The sequence below is a fragment of the Mya arenaria genome, chromosome 10 (assembly GCF_026914265.1).
Source record: "Mya arenaria isolate MELC-2E11 chromosome 10, ASM2691426v1".
Classification (NCBI taxonomy): domain Eukaryota; kingdom Metazoa; phylum Mollusca; class Bivalvia; order Myida; family Myidae; genus Mya; species Mya arenaria.
In genome coordinates this window covers 46,845,327-46,864,323 of record NC_069131.1, presented here as the reverse complement: position 1 = coordinate 46,864,323, position 18,997 = coordinate 46,845,327, and the positions used below count along the sequence as shown (strand labels likewise).

General features: G+C 43.5%; 1 protein-coding gene across 2 annotated transcripts in view; it reads right to left on the bottom strand.

Moving 5' to 3' along the window:
* LOC128206444 (cobalamin binding intrinsic factor-like) overlaps positions 1 to 18,997 on the bottom strand; it is an 85,550-nt gene that overhangs the window by 54,899 nt on the left and 11,654 nt on the right. The gene's annotated exons all lie outside the window — the stretch shown is intronic.

The window sequence follows — 18,997 nt, the reverse complement described above, 5'->3', positions numbered from 1 at the left end:
TTGACTTTTAACACTTACGTTTTGAGATTAAGTTTCGACTTTTATAACTAAAGTATTGTAGTTATGTTTTGGATTTTGTAACGGAAATCTTATGGTTATGTGAAGACTTTTATAGCGGAAATCTTATGGTTATGTGTTGACTTTTATAACGGAAATCTTATGGTCATGTGTTGATTTTTATAGCGGAAATCTTATGGTTATGTGTTGACTTTTATAGCGGAAATCTTATACTCATGTGTTGACTTTTATAGCGGAAATCTTATGGTTATTATAGCGGAAATCTTATGGTCATGTGTTGACTTTTATAGCGGAAATCTTATACTCATGTGTTGACTTTTATAGCGGAAATCTTATGGTTATTATAGCGGAAATCTTATGGTCATGTGTTGACTTTTATAGCGGAAATCTTATGGTTATGTGTTGACTTTTATAACGGAAATCTTATGGTCATGTGTTGATTTTTATAGCGGAAATCTTATGGTTATGTGTTGACTTTTAGAGCGGAAATCTTATGGTTATGTGTTGACTTTTATAGCGGAAATCTTATACTCATGTGTTGACTTTTATGGAGGAAATCTTATGGTTATTATAGCGGAAATCTTATGGTCATGTGTTGACTTTTATAGCGGAAATCTTATGGTTATGTGTTGACTTTTATAGCGGAGATCTTATGGTTATGTGTTGACTTTAATAGCGGAAATCTTACGTCATGTGTTGACTTTTATAGCGGAAATCTTATGTTTATTACAGCAGAAATCTTATGGTCATGTGTTTGCTATTATAGCGGAAATATTATGGTTATGTGTTGACTTTTATAGCGGAAATCTTATGGTTATGTGTTGACTTTTATAGCGGAAATCGTATGGTTATGTGTTTGCTATTATAGCGGAAATCTTATGGTTATGTGTTGACTTTTATAACGGAAATATTATGTTTATTATAGCGGAAATCGTATGGTTATGTGTTTGCTATTATAACGGAAATCTTATGGTTATGTGTTGACTTTTATAGCGGAAATCTTATGGTTATTATAGCGGAAATCTTATGGTTATGTGTTTGCTATTTTAGCGGAAATCTTATGGTTATGTGTTGACTTTTATTACGGAAATATTATGGTTATGTGTTTACCGGAAGTAGATTTTCTCTTACGTCTTCTTGTTGGATATAATATTTACTAATATTATTATAAATTCAATCCAGTACAAATCATTTAGACTTTGTGTATGGGTGCGAATGTGGATGTGGATGTCGGTGGACGGGACTATACATTGATTTACACTAACAGTAGTTGAGTATACATTGATTTACACTCAAAGTAGTTGACTACACATTGATTTACACTCACAGTGGTTGACTATACATTGATATTAACTAACAGTAGTTGACTACACAATGATTTACACTCACAGTAGTTGACTACACATTGATTTACACCCACAGTAGTTGACTACACATTGATTTACACTCACAGTAGTTGACTACACATTGATATACACTCATAGAAGTTCAGTAGGTGACAATACATTGATTTACACTCACAGTAGTTGACTATACATTGATATACACTCACAGTTGTTGACTATACATTGATTTATACTCACAGTAGTTGACTATTCATTGATTGAAGAAGGGATGCTAACGTCTGTTCTTGAGTCGGAATGGTCACATCAGTATCGTTAAGGCTCTTGAAGACGGGATGCTTACGTTTGACGTCTGATCCTGACTCGGAATGGTCAGATCAGTATCGTCTAGGCTGTTCAAGACGGGATGCTTACGTTTGACGTCTGATCCTGAGTCGGAATGGTCACATCAGTATCGTCTGGGCCGTTCAAGATAAGATGCTTACGTCTGATCCTGAGTTGGAATGGTCACATCAGTATCGTATAGGCTGTTAAAGACGGGATGCTTACGTCTGATCCTTAGTCGAAATGGTCACATCAGTTTAGTTTAGGCTGTTGAAGACGGGTTGCTAACGTCTGATCCTGAGTCGGAATGGTCACATCAGTATCGTCTAGGCTCTTCAAGACGGGATGCTAACGTCTAATCCTGCGTCGGAATGGTCACATCAGTATCGTCTAGGCTCTTAAAGACGAGATGCTTACGTCTGATCCTGGGTCGGAATGGTCACATCAGTATCGTCTAGGCTCTTCAAGTCGGGATGCTTATGTCTGATCCTGTGTCGGAATGGTCACATCAGTATCGTCCAGGCTGTTCAAGACGGGCTGCTTACGTCTGATCCTGGGTCGGAATGGTCACATCAGTATCGTCTAGGCTCTTCAAGACGGGATGCTTACGTCTGTTCCTGAGTCGGAATGGTCACATCAGTATCGTTCAGGCTCTTGAAGACGGGATGCTTACGTTTGACGTCTGATCCTGAGTCGGAATGGTCAGATCAGTATCGTCTAGGCTGTTCAAGACGGGATGCTTACGTTTGACGTCTGATCCTGAGTCGGAATGGTCACATCAGTATCGTCTGGGCCGTTCAAGATAAGATGCTTACGTCTGATCCTGAGTTGGAATGGTCACATCAGTATCGTATAGGCTGTTCAAGACGGGATGCTTACGTCTGATCCTTAGTCGAAATGGTCACATCAGTTTAGTTTAGGCTGTTGAAGACGGGTTGCTAACGTCTGATCCTGAGTCGGAATGGTCACATCAGTATCGTCTAGGCTCTTCAAGACGGGATGCTAACGTCTATTCCTGCGTCGGAATGGTCACATCAGTATCGTCTAGGCTCTTCAAGACGAGATGCTTACGTCTGATCCTGGGTCGGAATGGTCACATCAGTATCGTGTAGGCTCTTCAAGACGGGATGCTTACGTCTGATCCTGGGTCGGAATTGTCACATCAGTATCGTCTAGGCTCTTCAAGACGGGATGCTTACGTCTGATCTTGAGTCGGAATGGTCACATCAGTATCGTTCAGGCTCTTGAAGACGGAATGCTTACGTTTGACGTCTGATCCTAAGTCGGAATGGTCAGATCAGTATCGTCTAGGCTGTTCAAGACGGGATGCTTACGTTGGACGTCTGATCCTGAGTCGGAATGGTCACATCAGTATCGTCTGGGCTGTTCAAGATAGGATGCTTACGTCTGATCCTGAGTTGGAATGGTCACATCAGTATTGTATAGGCTGTTCAAGACGGGATTCTTACGTCTGATCCTTAGTCGAAATGGTCACATCAGTTTAGTCTAGGCTGTTGAAGACGGGTTGCTAACGTCTGATCCTGAGTCGGAATTGTCACATCAGTATCGTCCTGGCTGTTCAAGACGGGATGCTTACGTCTGATCCTGGGTCGGAATGGTCACATCAGTATCGTCTAGGCTCTTTAAGACGAGATGCTTACGTCTGATCCTGAGTCGGAATGGTCACATCAGTATCGTCTGGGCTCTTCAAGACGGGATGCTAACGTCTGATCCTGGGTCGGAATGGTCACATCAGTATCGTCTGGGCTCTTCAAGACGGGTTGCTAACGTCTGATCCTGGGTCGGAATGGTCACATCAGTATCGTCTGGGCTCTTCAAGACGAGATGCTTACGTCTGATCCTGGGTCGGAATGGTCACATCAGTATCGTCTGGGCTCTTCAAGACGGGTTGCTAACGTCTGATCCTGAGTCGGAATGGTCACATCAGTATCGTCTGGGCTCTTCAAGACGGGTTGCTTACGTCTGATCTGGGTCGGAATGGTCACATCAGTATCGTCTGGGCTCTTCAAGACGGGTTGCTAACGTCTGATCCTGGGTCGGAATGGTCACATCAGTATCGTCTGGGCTCTTCAAGATGGGTTGCTAACGTCTGATCCTGGGTCGGAATGGTCACATCAGTATCGTCTGGGCTCTTCAAGACGGGTTGCTTACGTCTGATCCTGGGTCGGAATGGTCACATCAGTCTCGTCTAGGCTCTTCAAGACGGGTTGCTAACCTCTGATCCTGGGTCGGAATGGTCACAATAGTATCGTCTGGGCTCTTCAAGACGAAATGCTTACGTCTGATCCTGGGTCGGAATGGTCACATCAGTATCGTCTGGGCTCTTCAAGACGGGTTGCTCACGTCTGATCCTGGGTCGGAATGGTCACATCAGTATCGTCTGGGCTCTTCAAGACGGGTTGCTAACGTCCGATCCTGAGTCGGAATGGTCACATCAGTATCGTCTTGGTTCTTCAAGACGGGTTGCTAACGTCTGATCCTGGGTCGGAATGGTCACATCAGTATCGTCTGGGCTCTTCAAGACGGGTTGATAACGTCTGATCCTGGGTCGGAATGGTCACATCAGTATCGTCTAGGCTCTTCAAGACGGGATGCTAACGTCTGACGTCTGATCATTGGTCGGAATGGTCACATCACTCTCTACTGGCTCTTCAAGACGGGATGCTAACATCTTATCCTGAGTCGGAATGGTCACATCATTATCGTCTAGGCTCTTCAAGACGGGGTGCTAACGGCGGACGTCTGATCCTGGGTCTCAATGATCACATCAGTATCGTCTAGGCTGTTCACGACGGGATGCTTACGTCTGATCCTGAGTCTGAATGGTCACAACAGTATCGTCTAGGCTCTTCAAGACGGGGTGCTTACGTCTGATCCTGAGTCGGAATGGTCACAGCAGTATCGTCTAGGCTGTTGAAGACTGGATGCTTACGTCTGATCTTGAGTCGGAATGGTCACATCAGTATCATCTAGGCTGTTCAAGACGGGACGCTTACGTCTGATCTTGAGTCGGAATGGTCACATCAGTATCGTTTAGGCTGTTCAAGACGGGATGCTTACGTTTGACGTCTGATCCTGAGTCGGAATGGTCACATCACTATCTAGTGGCTTTTCAAGACGGGATGCTTACGTCTGATCCTGAGTCGGAATGGTGAAATCAGTATCATCTAGGCTCTACAAGACGGGATGCTTACGTCTGATCCTGAGTCGGAATGGTCGCATCAGTATCGTCTAGGGTCTTCAAGACGGGATGCTTACGTCTGATCCTGGGTCGGAATGGTCACATCAGTACCGTCTAGGCTCTTCAAGACGGGATGCTTACGTCTGATCCTCAGTCGGAATGGTCATATCAGTATCATATAGGCTCTCCGAAACGGGATGCTTACGTCTGATCCTGAGTCGGAATGGTCACATCAGTATCGTGTAGGCTCTTCAAGTCGGGATGCTTACGTCTGATCCTGTGTCGGAATGGTCACATCAGTATCGTCCAGGCTTCTCAAGACGGGATGCTAACGTCTGTTCTTGAGTCGGAATTGTCACATCAGTATTGGCTAGGCTATTCAACACGGGATGCTTACGTCTGATCCTGAGTCCGAATGGTCACTTCAGTATCGTCTAGGCTCTTCAACACGGGATGCTAACGTCTATTCTTGAGTCGGAATGGTCACATCAGTATCGTCTAGGCTATTCAACACGGGATGCTAACGTCTGACGTCTGATCCTTGGTCGGAATTGTCACATCCGCAATGAACAAGCTCGCTTAATTCGACACGAGTTTACCCAAACTAGCTTTAAATCTAAGTAATTGAACACATGTTATGTTATTTTAACTCCATTTCCGACTTACAAAATAGCTTTTGTCGTTAATCCATTACTGATATATTTCTCAAGACCTAAATATAAAAAAAAAATATCGCACGGTAGGTTGGTGGACATACACGCGTTCTGTTGCCAATAAAACCTTGTGGATGAATAAATTTATTTATATTAACACTCGGGGAAGGTCCCATTCGGTGAATGCTCCGAGATTGTTAGTCATAAATAATTAGGTTTTTGAGCACAGGGCACATACATGATGTAACCCTGGTTAGAGCTACATTGGTTCTTAACGTGCTCCAGTGTATAGCACTGTCACACTTGACCCTCTTTAACGTCCCTCCAGGAAGACTATAAGTATTTTCAGTGGTGCAGGGGGGGGGGGTCGAACCTGTGGGGCCTGAATCGACAGTCGAGTGTGTTACCAGTAGACCACGGATACGCCACATTTGACGAATCACGCCATGCATTTCCTTTTATACCGAGCCAAATACTCTAACCGTGCACAATGGCAAGTGCACGGTAAACAATATTCTCGCCAATTCAACCCGGTTCTTTCTACAACAATTATAAATAGAAACAATTAAGACAATTCTTTATACAAGTTTAATGTTTTAAACAGCATTGTGTTCACTAGGGGTGTAAAGCTACTCTCGATTACATGTATGGGTAGTACAGTTCTAACCTTATCATTTAACACCTGCATGCAAGTAACCGTGTTATTAAAGGTGTTGTTTTTAACAGTAGTGTTCTCTACGTATTATTACTTCAATAGTTGGACAAGCGTAAATAGGGTCGATCGTTGTCATTCAATTTTAGACAACTGATGAACTGACATTTTAGGAATATATATACAAACATCTTAATAAAAATAAATATTATACATATGTACATATTTCAGTCGCTTTTTCCTTGTAACTCGTGGTCAACTAAACAAACGAGAGCTAGACCTCCGATAACACTGGTTGTTTTAATTTCCCCTAATAGTAAATGTTTATTTTATGCTCATGTTCCAAGGAATAATTGAGATACCCTGTCTACCGTGCTTTATCGACTTCGCAGTGAGCGTGCGAGTACTCTTTTGTGGCTGTGATGTGTACTTGAATGGCCATTGACCAATCCTTTTGTTTGCCTGTTGGTATTATTGGCCCCTGCAACCAGCATGCAGAATATTCTAATTACAGAGGTTAATTAGCAACAAAAACGCTTATGAAGACCTTAAATTGCCTTGGAGGCGTCTATAAAGAGGAGTTTTATTTCGGTTAACTACCGCCGTTGGAAAGTCCCTTTTAATGTATAAACACAATGTAACTCCCGATTATAATATAATAAAGTATGGATATAATATAATGATATTTGCACATGACATAATAAAGTATGCACATAATATAATGATATTTGCACATACTATAATAAAGTATGGACATAATATAATGATATTTGCACATACTATAATAAAGTATGGACATAATATAATGATATTTGCACATACTATAATAAAGTATGGACATAATATAATAAAGTATGCACATAACGTAATGAAAAGTCTACATGATATAAAGATGTATCCGCATAATATAATAAAAACTGTCATAATATAAGTACAAAACCACAACATATAAAGATAAACTGACATAACTAACTAGGTTTGCACACCATGTAAAGCACTTGGTACATAATGTAATAAGAATCAAACACAATAATAAAGTTTTTGGACTACGAAAGACAGTGCCGGCGTTCCATACATTTAGATGATTGCATTTGTAACCCACATGTATATTGCAATTCATTTATTCATTTCGATTCATTATTGGCAATATATGGACCACTTAACAACCATAGAAAAAGCTTATTAAAATGTTTACTCGAAAGAAGATTACGATACAGTTTTAATAGAGTAAGATTTACATATATGAATATGAACTTAGGACACCCATTATCAAAACAACAGAATACATGAAAACTAAAGTGTATTAAAGTACATGTAAACATGAACTTAAGTAGGCTTACAAAAAATATAAAGTATACAAAGTACAGCACAAAAAGAGAGAAATAAAATCATAGATGGGAGGTAATCATTGAAACCACATGACATTGAAGTTGCAACAATTTTCACCCCTTGTATATGAAATATGTTAACATAATATAATATTAATTTAAACATAAAAATAAAACGTAAATTTAAAAAAGTAATATCGTTACAAATGTTAACATGCAAACCAACTTCGGTTTTATCCGAAGTTTTTGAACCTATAAGAACTAATCCTTTCTTAGAAACGTGTCGAGTCCTTTTCTTTCCGTCGGTTTATAGTAAGTTTATAGTACGTTTGTCAGTAGAATATGACTGAAATACTAACAGTTTCGTTTCAAAACAAAAACATAATGCCAAATGTCAATGTTTTAATATTTGCTCAAATACCTGCTTCTACTACATCGTGTCATGGTTGAGATTGAATACCAGCAAACCGGTTTAATACAACCCAATGGATTCTTCTGTGTGTGATTTCTATTACATCCCAATTTATAAATTAGCAACGATTTATCCATTATCGATGTTAACTGCATTGGTTATCGTGTATATATCCTATGTTTGGTATGATGATGTTGCTTTCACTTAACCAGAACAAAACACGCATTTTAATACCAAAGAACCAGCGCACTGGTAATTTCGAGTACAGTGACAACTAAATGGAATGGTTGCCATCGTTACAAATGACACGCTATCCAGCACTGATTAATGGCTACAGATGTGAGATTGCATGAATTGGATATGATCCCGTTTTAACGAGTACGACTTCCAGAATCAAAATCAATCAAAAAGAACTGTAATACTTTTTGATTGGCCACGGCTTTCAAGTACAGTAGCTAATGATAAATCTAAGCTAAATCATTTAAGGAACAGACATATGATATCAATTCTAATTTGCAAAAGGTATAATGTATTTTAACTGAATTTGTTTAGTATCCTAATGAAGTATAATGATGCCGTTTCCTATAAAATTGGTCCAAGAAACTGCATTTAGTAACATTTATTTAGTTATTATTGTGTTGTTGTTTTTTGTGTGTTTGAACAAGAGTTTCTCCTACGCTCAACAGTGAAATTTATGTCAAACAAATTAATGAAAATACAAGGAGTCTTCACAGAACCAGGTGATGATGATGATGATGATGATGATGATGATGATGATTGATGATGAAAGGCCCCTATATATAGCTAAGATAATACGGGCAAATGGGAGGTATTTTTAACAATACTACATTCATACCATCAGGTAGAGAGATACCAAATGCAATAGCAAATTAAATTTTGAATCAGAACAAAACATAACTTCTACCTAAAGAAATATCTGCACTTAAAGATATACGGGAGGATAAGAATTTCCAAGTTTTGGAAGCCGAGAGGAGTTCTACTATCGTTGTTGAGCGGACTACATAGATGAAGTTAATCGACAAGTCGCAAATAACATTTGTTATTTTTTTCCATGAACTGTCATAAATGAGTGACATCGGAGAAACAGGAAAAGCAAAGAAAAGTCGAGTATGTAGAATGCAACAAACAAGGAAATGTAAAAGCGTTCTCTGTCCACCAAAACAGATTAATGATACATAATAAGTATGTCGGCTTTGACTGTCCCAAATGGATATAAAAATAAAACAAACCAGATACCACTGCCATCAAAGTATTTTGCCCCTGTTTAAGTACGGGCTTAAAAAGAAAAAGGGATAATGATGTTTTAAAGAATGTCTTTGAAAAAACACACGAGTTGTCAATTCAATCTAAGAATCCTCTTTCAGAAACGCTCAAATGATATCTACATCAAACGATCAAGGTATGACGTGGCAGCACGCACTCAGAAATCAACACCAGGCGTCTCTAACACCGGGGAGTTCAACTACCTGATCCACTCAGAAATCAACACCAGGCGTCTCTAACATTGGGGCGTTCAACTGCCTGATCCACTCAGAAATCATCACCAGGTGTCTCTAACACCGGGGAGTTCAACTACCTGATCAACTCAGAAATCATCACCAGGCGTCTCTAACATTGGGGCGTTCAACTGCCTGATCCACTCAGAAATCAACACCAGGTGTCTCTAACACCGGGGAGTTCAACTACCTGATCCACTCAGAAATCAACACCAGGCGTCTCTAACATTGGGGCGTTCAACTGCCTGATCCACTCAGAAATCATCACCAGGCATCTCTAACATCGGGGAGTTCAACTACCTGATCAACTCAGAAATCAACACTAGGCGTCTCTAACATTGGGGCGTTCAACTGCCTGATCCCCTCAGAAATCAACACCAGGTGTCTCTAACACCGGGGAGTTCAACTACCTGATCCACTCAGAAATCATCACCAGGTGTCTCTAACATTGGGGCGTTCAACTACCTGATCCACTCAGAAATCATCACCAGGTGTCTCTAACATTGGGGCGTTCAACTGCCTGATCCACTCAGAAATCAACACCAGGTGTCTCTAACATTGGGGCGTTCAACTGCCTGATCCACTCAGAAATCAACACCAGGTGTCTCTAACATTGGGGCGTTCAACTACCTGATCCACTCAGAAATCAACACCAGGTGTCTCTAACATTGGGGCGTTCAACTGCCTGATCCACTCAGAAATCAACACCAGGTGTCTCTAACATTGGGGCGTTCAACTACCTGATCCACTAAGAAATCAACACCAGGTGTCTCTAACACTGGGGAGTTCAACTACCTGATCCACTCAGAAATCAACACCAGGCGTCTCTAACATTGGGGCGTTCAACTACCTGATCCACTAAGAAATCAACACCAGGCGTCTCTAACACTGGGGAGTTCAACTACCTGATCCACTCAGAAATCAACACCAGGCGTCTCTAACATTGGGGCGTTCAACTACCTGATCCACTCAGAAATCAACACCAGGTGTCTCTAACATTGGGGCGTTCAACTACCTGATCCACTAAGAAATCATCACCAGGCGTCTCTAACACTGGGGAGTTCAACTACCTGATCCACTCAGAAATCAACACCAGGCGTCTCTAACATTGGGGCGTTCAACTACCTGATCCACTCAGAAATCAACACCAGGCGTCTCTAACACCGGGGAGTTAAACTGCCTGATCCACTCAGAAATCATCACCAGGTGTCTCTAACATTGGGGCGTTCAACTACCTGATCCACTAAGAAATCAACACCAGGTGTCTCTAACATTGGGGCGTTCAACTGCCTGATCCACTAAGAAATCAACACCAGGTGTCTCTAACATTGGGGAGTTCAACTACGTGATCCACTCAGAAATCAACACCAGGTGTCTCTAACATCGGGGCGTTCAACTACCTGATCCACTCAGAAATCAACACCAGGTGTCTCTAACATTGGGGAGTTCAACTACGTGATCCACCCAGAAATCATCACCAGGTGTCTCTAACATTGGGGCGTTCAACTACCTGATCCACCCAGAAATCATCACCAGGTGTCTCTAACATTGGGGAGTTCAACTACCTGATCCACTCAGAAATCATCACCAGGTGTCTCTAACATTGGGGCGTTGAACTACCTGATCCACTCAGAAATCAACACCAGGTGTCTCTAACATCGGGGAGTTCAACTACCTGATCCACTCAGAAATCATCACCAGGTGTCTCTAACATCGGGGAGTTCAACTACCTGATCCACCCAGAAATCATCACCAGGCGTCTCTAACATTGGGGCGTTCAACTACCTGATCCACTCAGAAATCATCACCAGGTGTCTCTAACATTGGGGCGTTCAACTACCTGATCCACTCAGAAATCATCACCAGGTGTCTCTAACATTGGGGAGTTCAACTACGTGATCCACTCAGAAATCATCACCAGGTGTCTCTAACATTGGGGAGTTCAACTGCCTGATCCACTCAGAAATCATCACCAGGTGTCTCTAACATTGGGGCGTTCAACTACCTGATCCACTCAGAAATCAACACCAGGTGTCTCTAACATTGGGGAGTTCAACTACGTGATCCACTCAGAAATCATCACCAGGTGTCTCTAACATTGGGGAGTTCAACTACGTGATCCACTCAGAAATCATCACCAGGTGTCTCTAACATCGGGGCGTTCAACTACCTGATCCACTCAGAAATCAACACCAGGTGTCTCTAACATTGGGGAGTTCAACTACGTGATCCACTCAGAAATCAACACCAGGCGTCTCTAACATTGGGGAGTTCAACTACGTGATCCACCCAGAAATCATCACCAGGTGTCTCTAACATTGGGGAGTTCAACTACGTGATCCACTCAGAAATCATCACCAGGCGTCTCTAACACTGGGGAGTTGAACTACCTGATCCACTCAGAAATCAACACCAGGTGTCTCTAACATTGGGGAGTTCAACTACGTGATCCACTCAGAAATCAACACCAGGTGTCTCTAACATTGGGGCGTTCAACTACCTGATCCACTCAGAAATCATCACCAGGTGTCTCTAACATTGGGGCGTTCAACTACCTGATCCACTCAGAAATCATCACCAGGTGTCTCTAACATTGGGGCGTTCAACTACCTGATCCACTCAGAAATCATCACCAGGTGTCTCTAACATTGGGGAGTTCAACTACGTGATCCACTCAGAAATCATCACCAGGCGTCTCTAACATTGGGGAGTTCAACTACCTGATCCACTCAGAAATCAACACCAGGTGTCTCTAACATCGGGGAGTTCAACTACGTGATCCACTCAGAAATCAACACCAGGTGTCTCTAACATTGGGGAGTTCAACTGCCTGATCCAAAATCAACACCAGGTGTCTCTAACATCGGGGAGTTCAACTACGTGATCCACTCAGAAATCATCACCAGGTGTCTCTAACATTGGGGCGTTCAACTACCTGATCCACTCAGAAATCATCACCAGGTGTCTCTAACATTGGGGCGTTCAACTACCTGAACCACCCAGAAATCATCACCAGGTGTCTCTAACATTGGGGAGTTCAACTACCTGATCCACTCAGAAATCATCACCAGGCGTCTCTAACATTGGGGAGTTCAACTACCTGATCCACTCAGAAATCATCACCAGGTGTCTCTAACATCGGGGAGTTCAACTACGTGATCCACTCAGAAATCATCACCAGGCGTCTCTAACATTGGGGAGTTCAACTACCTGATCCACTCAGAAATCAACACCAGGTGTCTCTAACATCGGGGAGTTCAACTACGTGATCCACTCAGAAATCAACACCAGGTGTCTCTAACATTGGGGAGTTCAACTGCCTGATCCACTAAGAAATCATCACCAGGCGTCTCTAACATCGGGAAGTTCAACTACCTGATCCACTCAGAAATCAACACCAGGCGTCTCTAACATTGGGGAGTTCAACTACGTGATCCACTCAGAAATCATCACCAGGTGTCTCTAACATCGGGGAGTTCAACTGCCTGATCCACTCAGAAATCATCACCAGGTGTCTCTAACATTGGGGAGTTCAACTACGTGATCCACTCAGAAATCAACACTAGGCGTCTCTAACATTGGGGCGTTCAACTGCCTGATCCACTCAGAAATCATCACCAGGCGTCTCTAACATTGGGGAGTTCAACTACGTGATCCACTCAGAAATCATCACCAGGTGTCTCTAACATTGGGGAGTTCAACTACGTGATCCACTCAGAAATCAACACCAGGTGTCTCTAACATTGGGGAGTTCAACTGCCTGATCCACTCAGAAATCATCACCAGGCGTCTCTAACATTGGGGAGTTCAACTACCTGATCCACTAAGAAATCATCACCAGGTGTCTCTAACATTGGGGAGTTCAACTACGTGATCCACTCAGAAATCATCACCAGGTGTCTCTAACATTGGGGAGTTCAACTACGTGATCCACTCAGAAATCATCACCAGGCGTCTCTAACATCGGGGAGTTCAACTACCTGATCCACTCAGAAATCAACACCAGGTGTCTCTAACATTGGGGAGTTCAACTACCTGATCCACTCAGAAATCAACACCAGGTGTCTCTAACATTGGGGAGTTCAACTACCTGATCCACTCAGAAATCATCACCAGGCGTCTCTAACATCGGGGAGTTCAACTACCTGATCCACTCAGAAATCAACACCAGGTGTCTCTAACATTGGGGAGTTCAACTACCTGATCCACTCAGAAATCATCACCAGGTGTCTCTAACATTGGGGAGTTCAACTACATGATCCACTCAGAAATCATCACCAGGTGTCTCTAACATTGGGGAGTTCAACTACATGATCCACTCAGAAATCATCACCAGGTGTCTCTAACATCGGGGAGTTCAACTACCTGATCCACTCAGAAATCAACACCAGGTGTCTCTAACATTGGGGAGTTCAACTACCTGATCCACTCAGAAATCAACACCAGGTGTCTCTAACATTGGGGAGTTCAACTACCTGATCCACTCAGAAATCATCACCAGGCGTCTCTAACATTGGGGAGTTCAACTACCTGATCCACTCAGAAATCAACACCAGGTGTCTCTAACATTGGGGAGTTCAACTACGTGATCCACTCAGAAATCAACACCAGGTGTCTCTAACATTGGGGCGTTCAACTACCTGATCCACTCAGAAATCATCACCAGGTGTCTCTAACATTGGGGCGTTCAACTACCTGATCCACTCAGAAATCAACACCAGGTGTCTCTAACATTGGGGAGTTCAACTACGTGATCCACTCAGAAATCATCACCAGGTGTCTCTAACATTGGGGAGTTCAACTACCTGATCCACTCAGAAATCATCACCAGGTGTCTCTAACATTGGGGCGATGAACTACCTGATCCACTCAGAAATCAACACCAGGTGTCTCTAACATTGGGGCGTTCAACTGCCTGATCCACTCAGAAATCATCACCAGGCGTCTCTAACATTGGGGCGTTCAACTACCTGATCCACTCAGAAATCAACACCAGGTGTCTCTAACATTGGGGCGTTCAACTACCTGATCCACTCAGAAATCAACACCAGGTGTCTCTAACATTGGGGCGTTCAACTGCCTGATCCACTCAGAAATCAACACCAGGTGTCTCTAACATTGGGGCGTTCAACTGCCTGATCCACTCAGAAATCAACACCAGGTGTCTCTAACATTGGGGCGTTCAACTACCTGATCCACTCAGAAATCAACACCAGGTGTCTCTAACATTGGGGCGTTCAACTGCCTGATCCACTCAGAAATCAACACCAGGTGTCTCTAACATTGGGGCGTTCAACTACCTGATCCACTAAGAAATCAACACCAGGTGTCTCTAACATTGGGGCGTTCAACTACCTGATCCACTAAGAAATCATCACCAGGTGTCTCTAACATTGGGGCGTTCAACTACCTGATCCACTAAGAAATCAACACCAGGTGTCTCTAATATTGGGGCGTTCAACTACCTGATCCACTAAGAAATCAACACCAGGTGTCTCTAACATTGGGGCGTTCAACTGCCTGATCCACTAAGAAATCAACACCAGGTGTCTCTAACATTGGGGAGTTCAACTACCTGATCCACTCAGAAATCAACACCAGGTGTCTCTAACATTGGGGCGTTCAACTACCTGATCCACTCAGAAATCATCACCAGGTGTCTCTAACATTGGGGCGTTCAACTACCTGATCCACTAAGAAATCAACACCAGGTGTCTCTAACATTGGGGCGTTCAACTGCCTGATCCACTAAGAAATCATCACCAGGTGTCTCTAACATTAGGGAGTTCAACTACCTGATCCACTCAGAAATCAACACCAGGTGTCTCTAACATTGGGGCGTTCAACTACCTGATCCACTAAGAAATCAACACCAGGTGTCTCTAACATTGGGGCGTTCAAATACCTGATCCACTAAGAAATCATCACCAGGTGTCTCTAACATTGGGGCGTTCAACTACCTGATCCACTAAGAAATCAACACCAGGTGTCTCTAACATTGGGGCGTTCAACTACGTGATCCACTCAGAAATCATCACCAGGTGTCTCTAACATCGGGGAGTTCAACTACCTGATCCACTAAGAAATCATCACCAGGTGTCTCTAACATTGGGGCGTTCAACTACCTGATCCACTAAGAAATCATCACCAGGTGTCTCTAACATTGGGGCGTTCAACTACCTGATCCACTAAGAAATCAACACCAGGTGTCTCTAACATTGGGGAGTTCAACTACCTGATCCACTCAGAAATCAACACCAGGTGTCTCTAACATTGGGGCGTTCAACTACCTGATCCACTCAGAAATCAACACCAGGTGTCTCTAACATTGGGGAGTTCAACTACGTGATCCACTCAGAAATCAACACCAGGTGTCTCTAACATTGGGGCGTTCAACTACCTGATCCACTCAGAAATCATCACCAGGTGTCTCTAACATTGGGGCGTTCAACTACCTGATCCACTAAGAAATCAACACCAGGTGTCTCTAACATTGGGGAGTTCAACTACGTGATCCACTCAGAAATCATCACCAGGTGTCTCTAACATTGGGGCGTTCAACTGCCTGATCCACTCAGAAATCATCACCAGGTGTCTCTAACATTGGGGCGTTCAACTACCTGATCCACTCAGAAATCATCACCAGGTGTCTCTAACATTGGGGCGTTCAACTACCTGATCCACTCAGAAATCATCACCAGGTGTCTCTAACATTGGGGAGTTCAACTACCTGATCCACTCAGAAATCAACACCAGGTGTCTCTAACATTGGGGCGTTCAACTGCCTGATCCACTCAGAAATCATCACCAGGCGTCTCTAACATTGGGGCGTTCAACTACCTGATCCACTCAGAAATCATCACCAGGCGTCTCTAACATTGGGGAGTTCAACTACCTGATCCACCCAGAAATCATCACCAGGTGTCTCTAACATTGGGGCGTTCAACTACCTGATCCACTCAGAAATCATCACCAGGTGTCTCTAACATTGGGGCGTTCAACTACCTGATCCACTCAGAAATCATCACCAGGTGTCTCTAACACCGGGGAGTTCAACTGCCTGATCCACTCAGAAATCAACACCAGGTGTCTCTAACATTGGGGAGTTCAACTACCTGATCCACTCAGAAATCATCACCAGGTGTCTCTAACATTGGGGCGTTCAACTACCTGATCCACTCAGAAATCATCACCAAGTGTCTCTAACATTGGGGAGTTCAACTACCTGATCCACTCAGAAATCATCACCAGGCGTCTCTAACATTGGGGCGTTCAACTACCTGATCCACTCAGAAATCATCACCAGGTGTCTCTAACATTGGGGCGTTCAACTACCTGATCCACTAAGAAATCAACACCAGGTGTCTCTAACATTGGGGAGTTCAACTACCTGATCCACTCAGAAATCAACACCAGGTGTCTCTAACATTGGGGCGTTCAACTACCTGATCCACTAAGAAATCAACACCAGGTGTCTCTAACATTGGGGAGTTCAACTACCTGATCCACTCAGAAATCATCACCAGGCGTCTCTAACATTGGGGAGTTCAACTACGTGATCCACTAAGAAATCATCACCAGGCGTCTCTAACATTGGGGCGTTCAACTACCTGATCCACTCAGAAATCATCACCAGGCGTCTCTAACATTGGGGCGTTCAACTACCTGATCCACTCAGAAATCATCACCAGGCGTCTCTAACATTGGGGAGTTCAACTACGTGATCCACTCAGAAATCATCACCAGGTGTCTCTAACATTGGGGAGTTCAACTACGTGATCCACTCAGAAATCATCACCAGGCGTCTCTAACATTGGGCCGTTCAACTACCTGATCCACTCAGAAATCATCACCAGGCGTCTCTAACATTGGGGAGTTCAACTACGTGATCCACTCAGAAATCATCACCAGGTGTCTCTAACATTGGGGAGTTCAACTACGTGATCCACTCAGAAATCATCACCAGGTGTCTCTAACATTGGGGCGTTCAACTGCCTGATCCACTAAGAAATCAACACCAGGTGTCTCTAACATTGGGGAGTTCAACTACATGATCCACTCAGAAATCAACACCAGGTGTCTCTAACATTGGGGCGTTCAACTACCTGATCCACTCAGAAATCAACACCAGGTGTCTCTAACATTGGGGCGTTCAACTACCTGATCCGCTCAGAAATCATCACCAGGTGTCTCTAACATCGGGGAGTTCAACTACCTGATCCACTCAGAAATCATCACCAGGTGTCTCTAACATTGGGGCGTTCAACTACCTGATCCACTCAGAAATCAACACCAGGTGTCTCTAACATCGGGGAGTTCAACTACCTGATCCACTCAGAAATCATCACCAGGTGTCTCTAACATTGGGGCGTTCAACTACCTGATCCACTCAGAAATCAACACCAGGTGTCTCTAACATTGGGGCGTTCAACTACCTGATCCACTCAGAAATCAACACCAGGTGTCTCTAACATTGGGGCGTTCAACTACCTGATCCACTCAGAAATCATCACCAGGTGTCTCTAACATTGGGGAGTTCAACTACCTGATCCACTCAGAAATCATCACCAGGTGTCTCTAACATTGGGGAGTTCAACTACCTGATCCACTCAGAAATCATCACCAGGTGTCTCTAACATTGGGGCGTTCAACTACGTGATCCACTCAGAAATCATCACCAGGCGTCTCTAACATTGGGGAGTTCAACTGCCTGATCCACTCAGAAATCAACACCAGGTGTCTCTAACATTGGGGCGTTCAACTACCTGATCCACTCAGAAATCATCACCAGGTGTCTCTAACATTGGGGCGTTCAACTACCTGATCCACTCAGAAATCATCACCAGGTGTCTCTAACATTGGGGCGTTCAACTACCTGATCCACTCAGAAATCATCACCAGGTGTCTCTAACATTGGGGAGTTCAACTACCTGATCCACTCAGAAATCATCACCAGGTGTCTCTAACATTGGGGCGTTCAACTACGTGATCCACTCAGAAATCAACACCAGGTGTCTCTAACATTGGGGCGTTCAACTACCTGATCCACTCAGAAATCATCACCAGGTGTCTCTAACACCGGGGAGTTCAACTACCTGATCCACTCAGAAATCATCACCAGGCGTCTCTAACATCGGGGAGTTCAACTACCTGATCCACTCAGAAATCAACACCAGGTGTCTCTAACATTGGGGCGTTCAACTACCTGATCCACTCAGAAATCAACACCAGGCGTCTCTAACATTGGGGCGTTCAACTGCCTGATCCACTAAGAAATCATCACCAGGTGTCTCTAACATTGGGGAGTTCAACTACGTGATCCACTCAGAAATCATCACCAGGTGTCTCTAACATTGGGGAGTTCAACTACCTGATCCACTCAGAAATCATCACCAGGTGTCTCTAACATTGGGGAGTTCAACTACGTGATCCACTCAGAAATCATCACCAGGTGTCTCTAACATTGGGGAGTTCAACTACCTGATCCACTCAGAAATCATCACCAGGCGTCTCTAACATTGGGGCGTTCAACTACCTGATCCACTCAG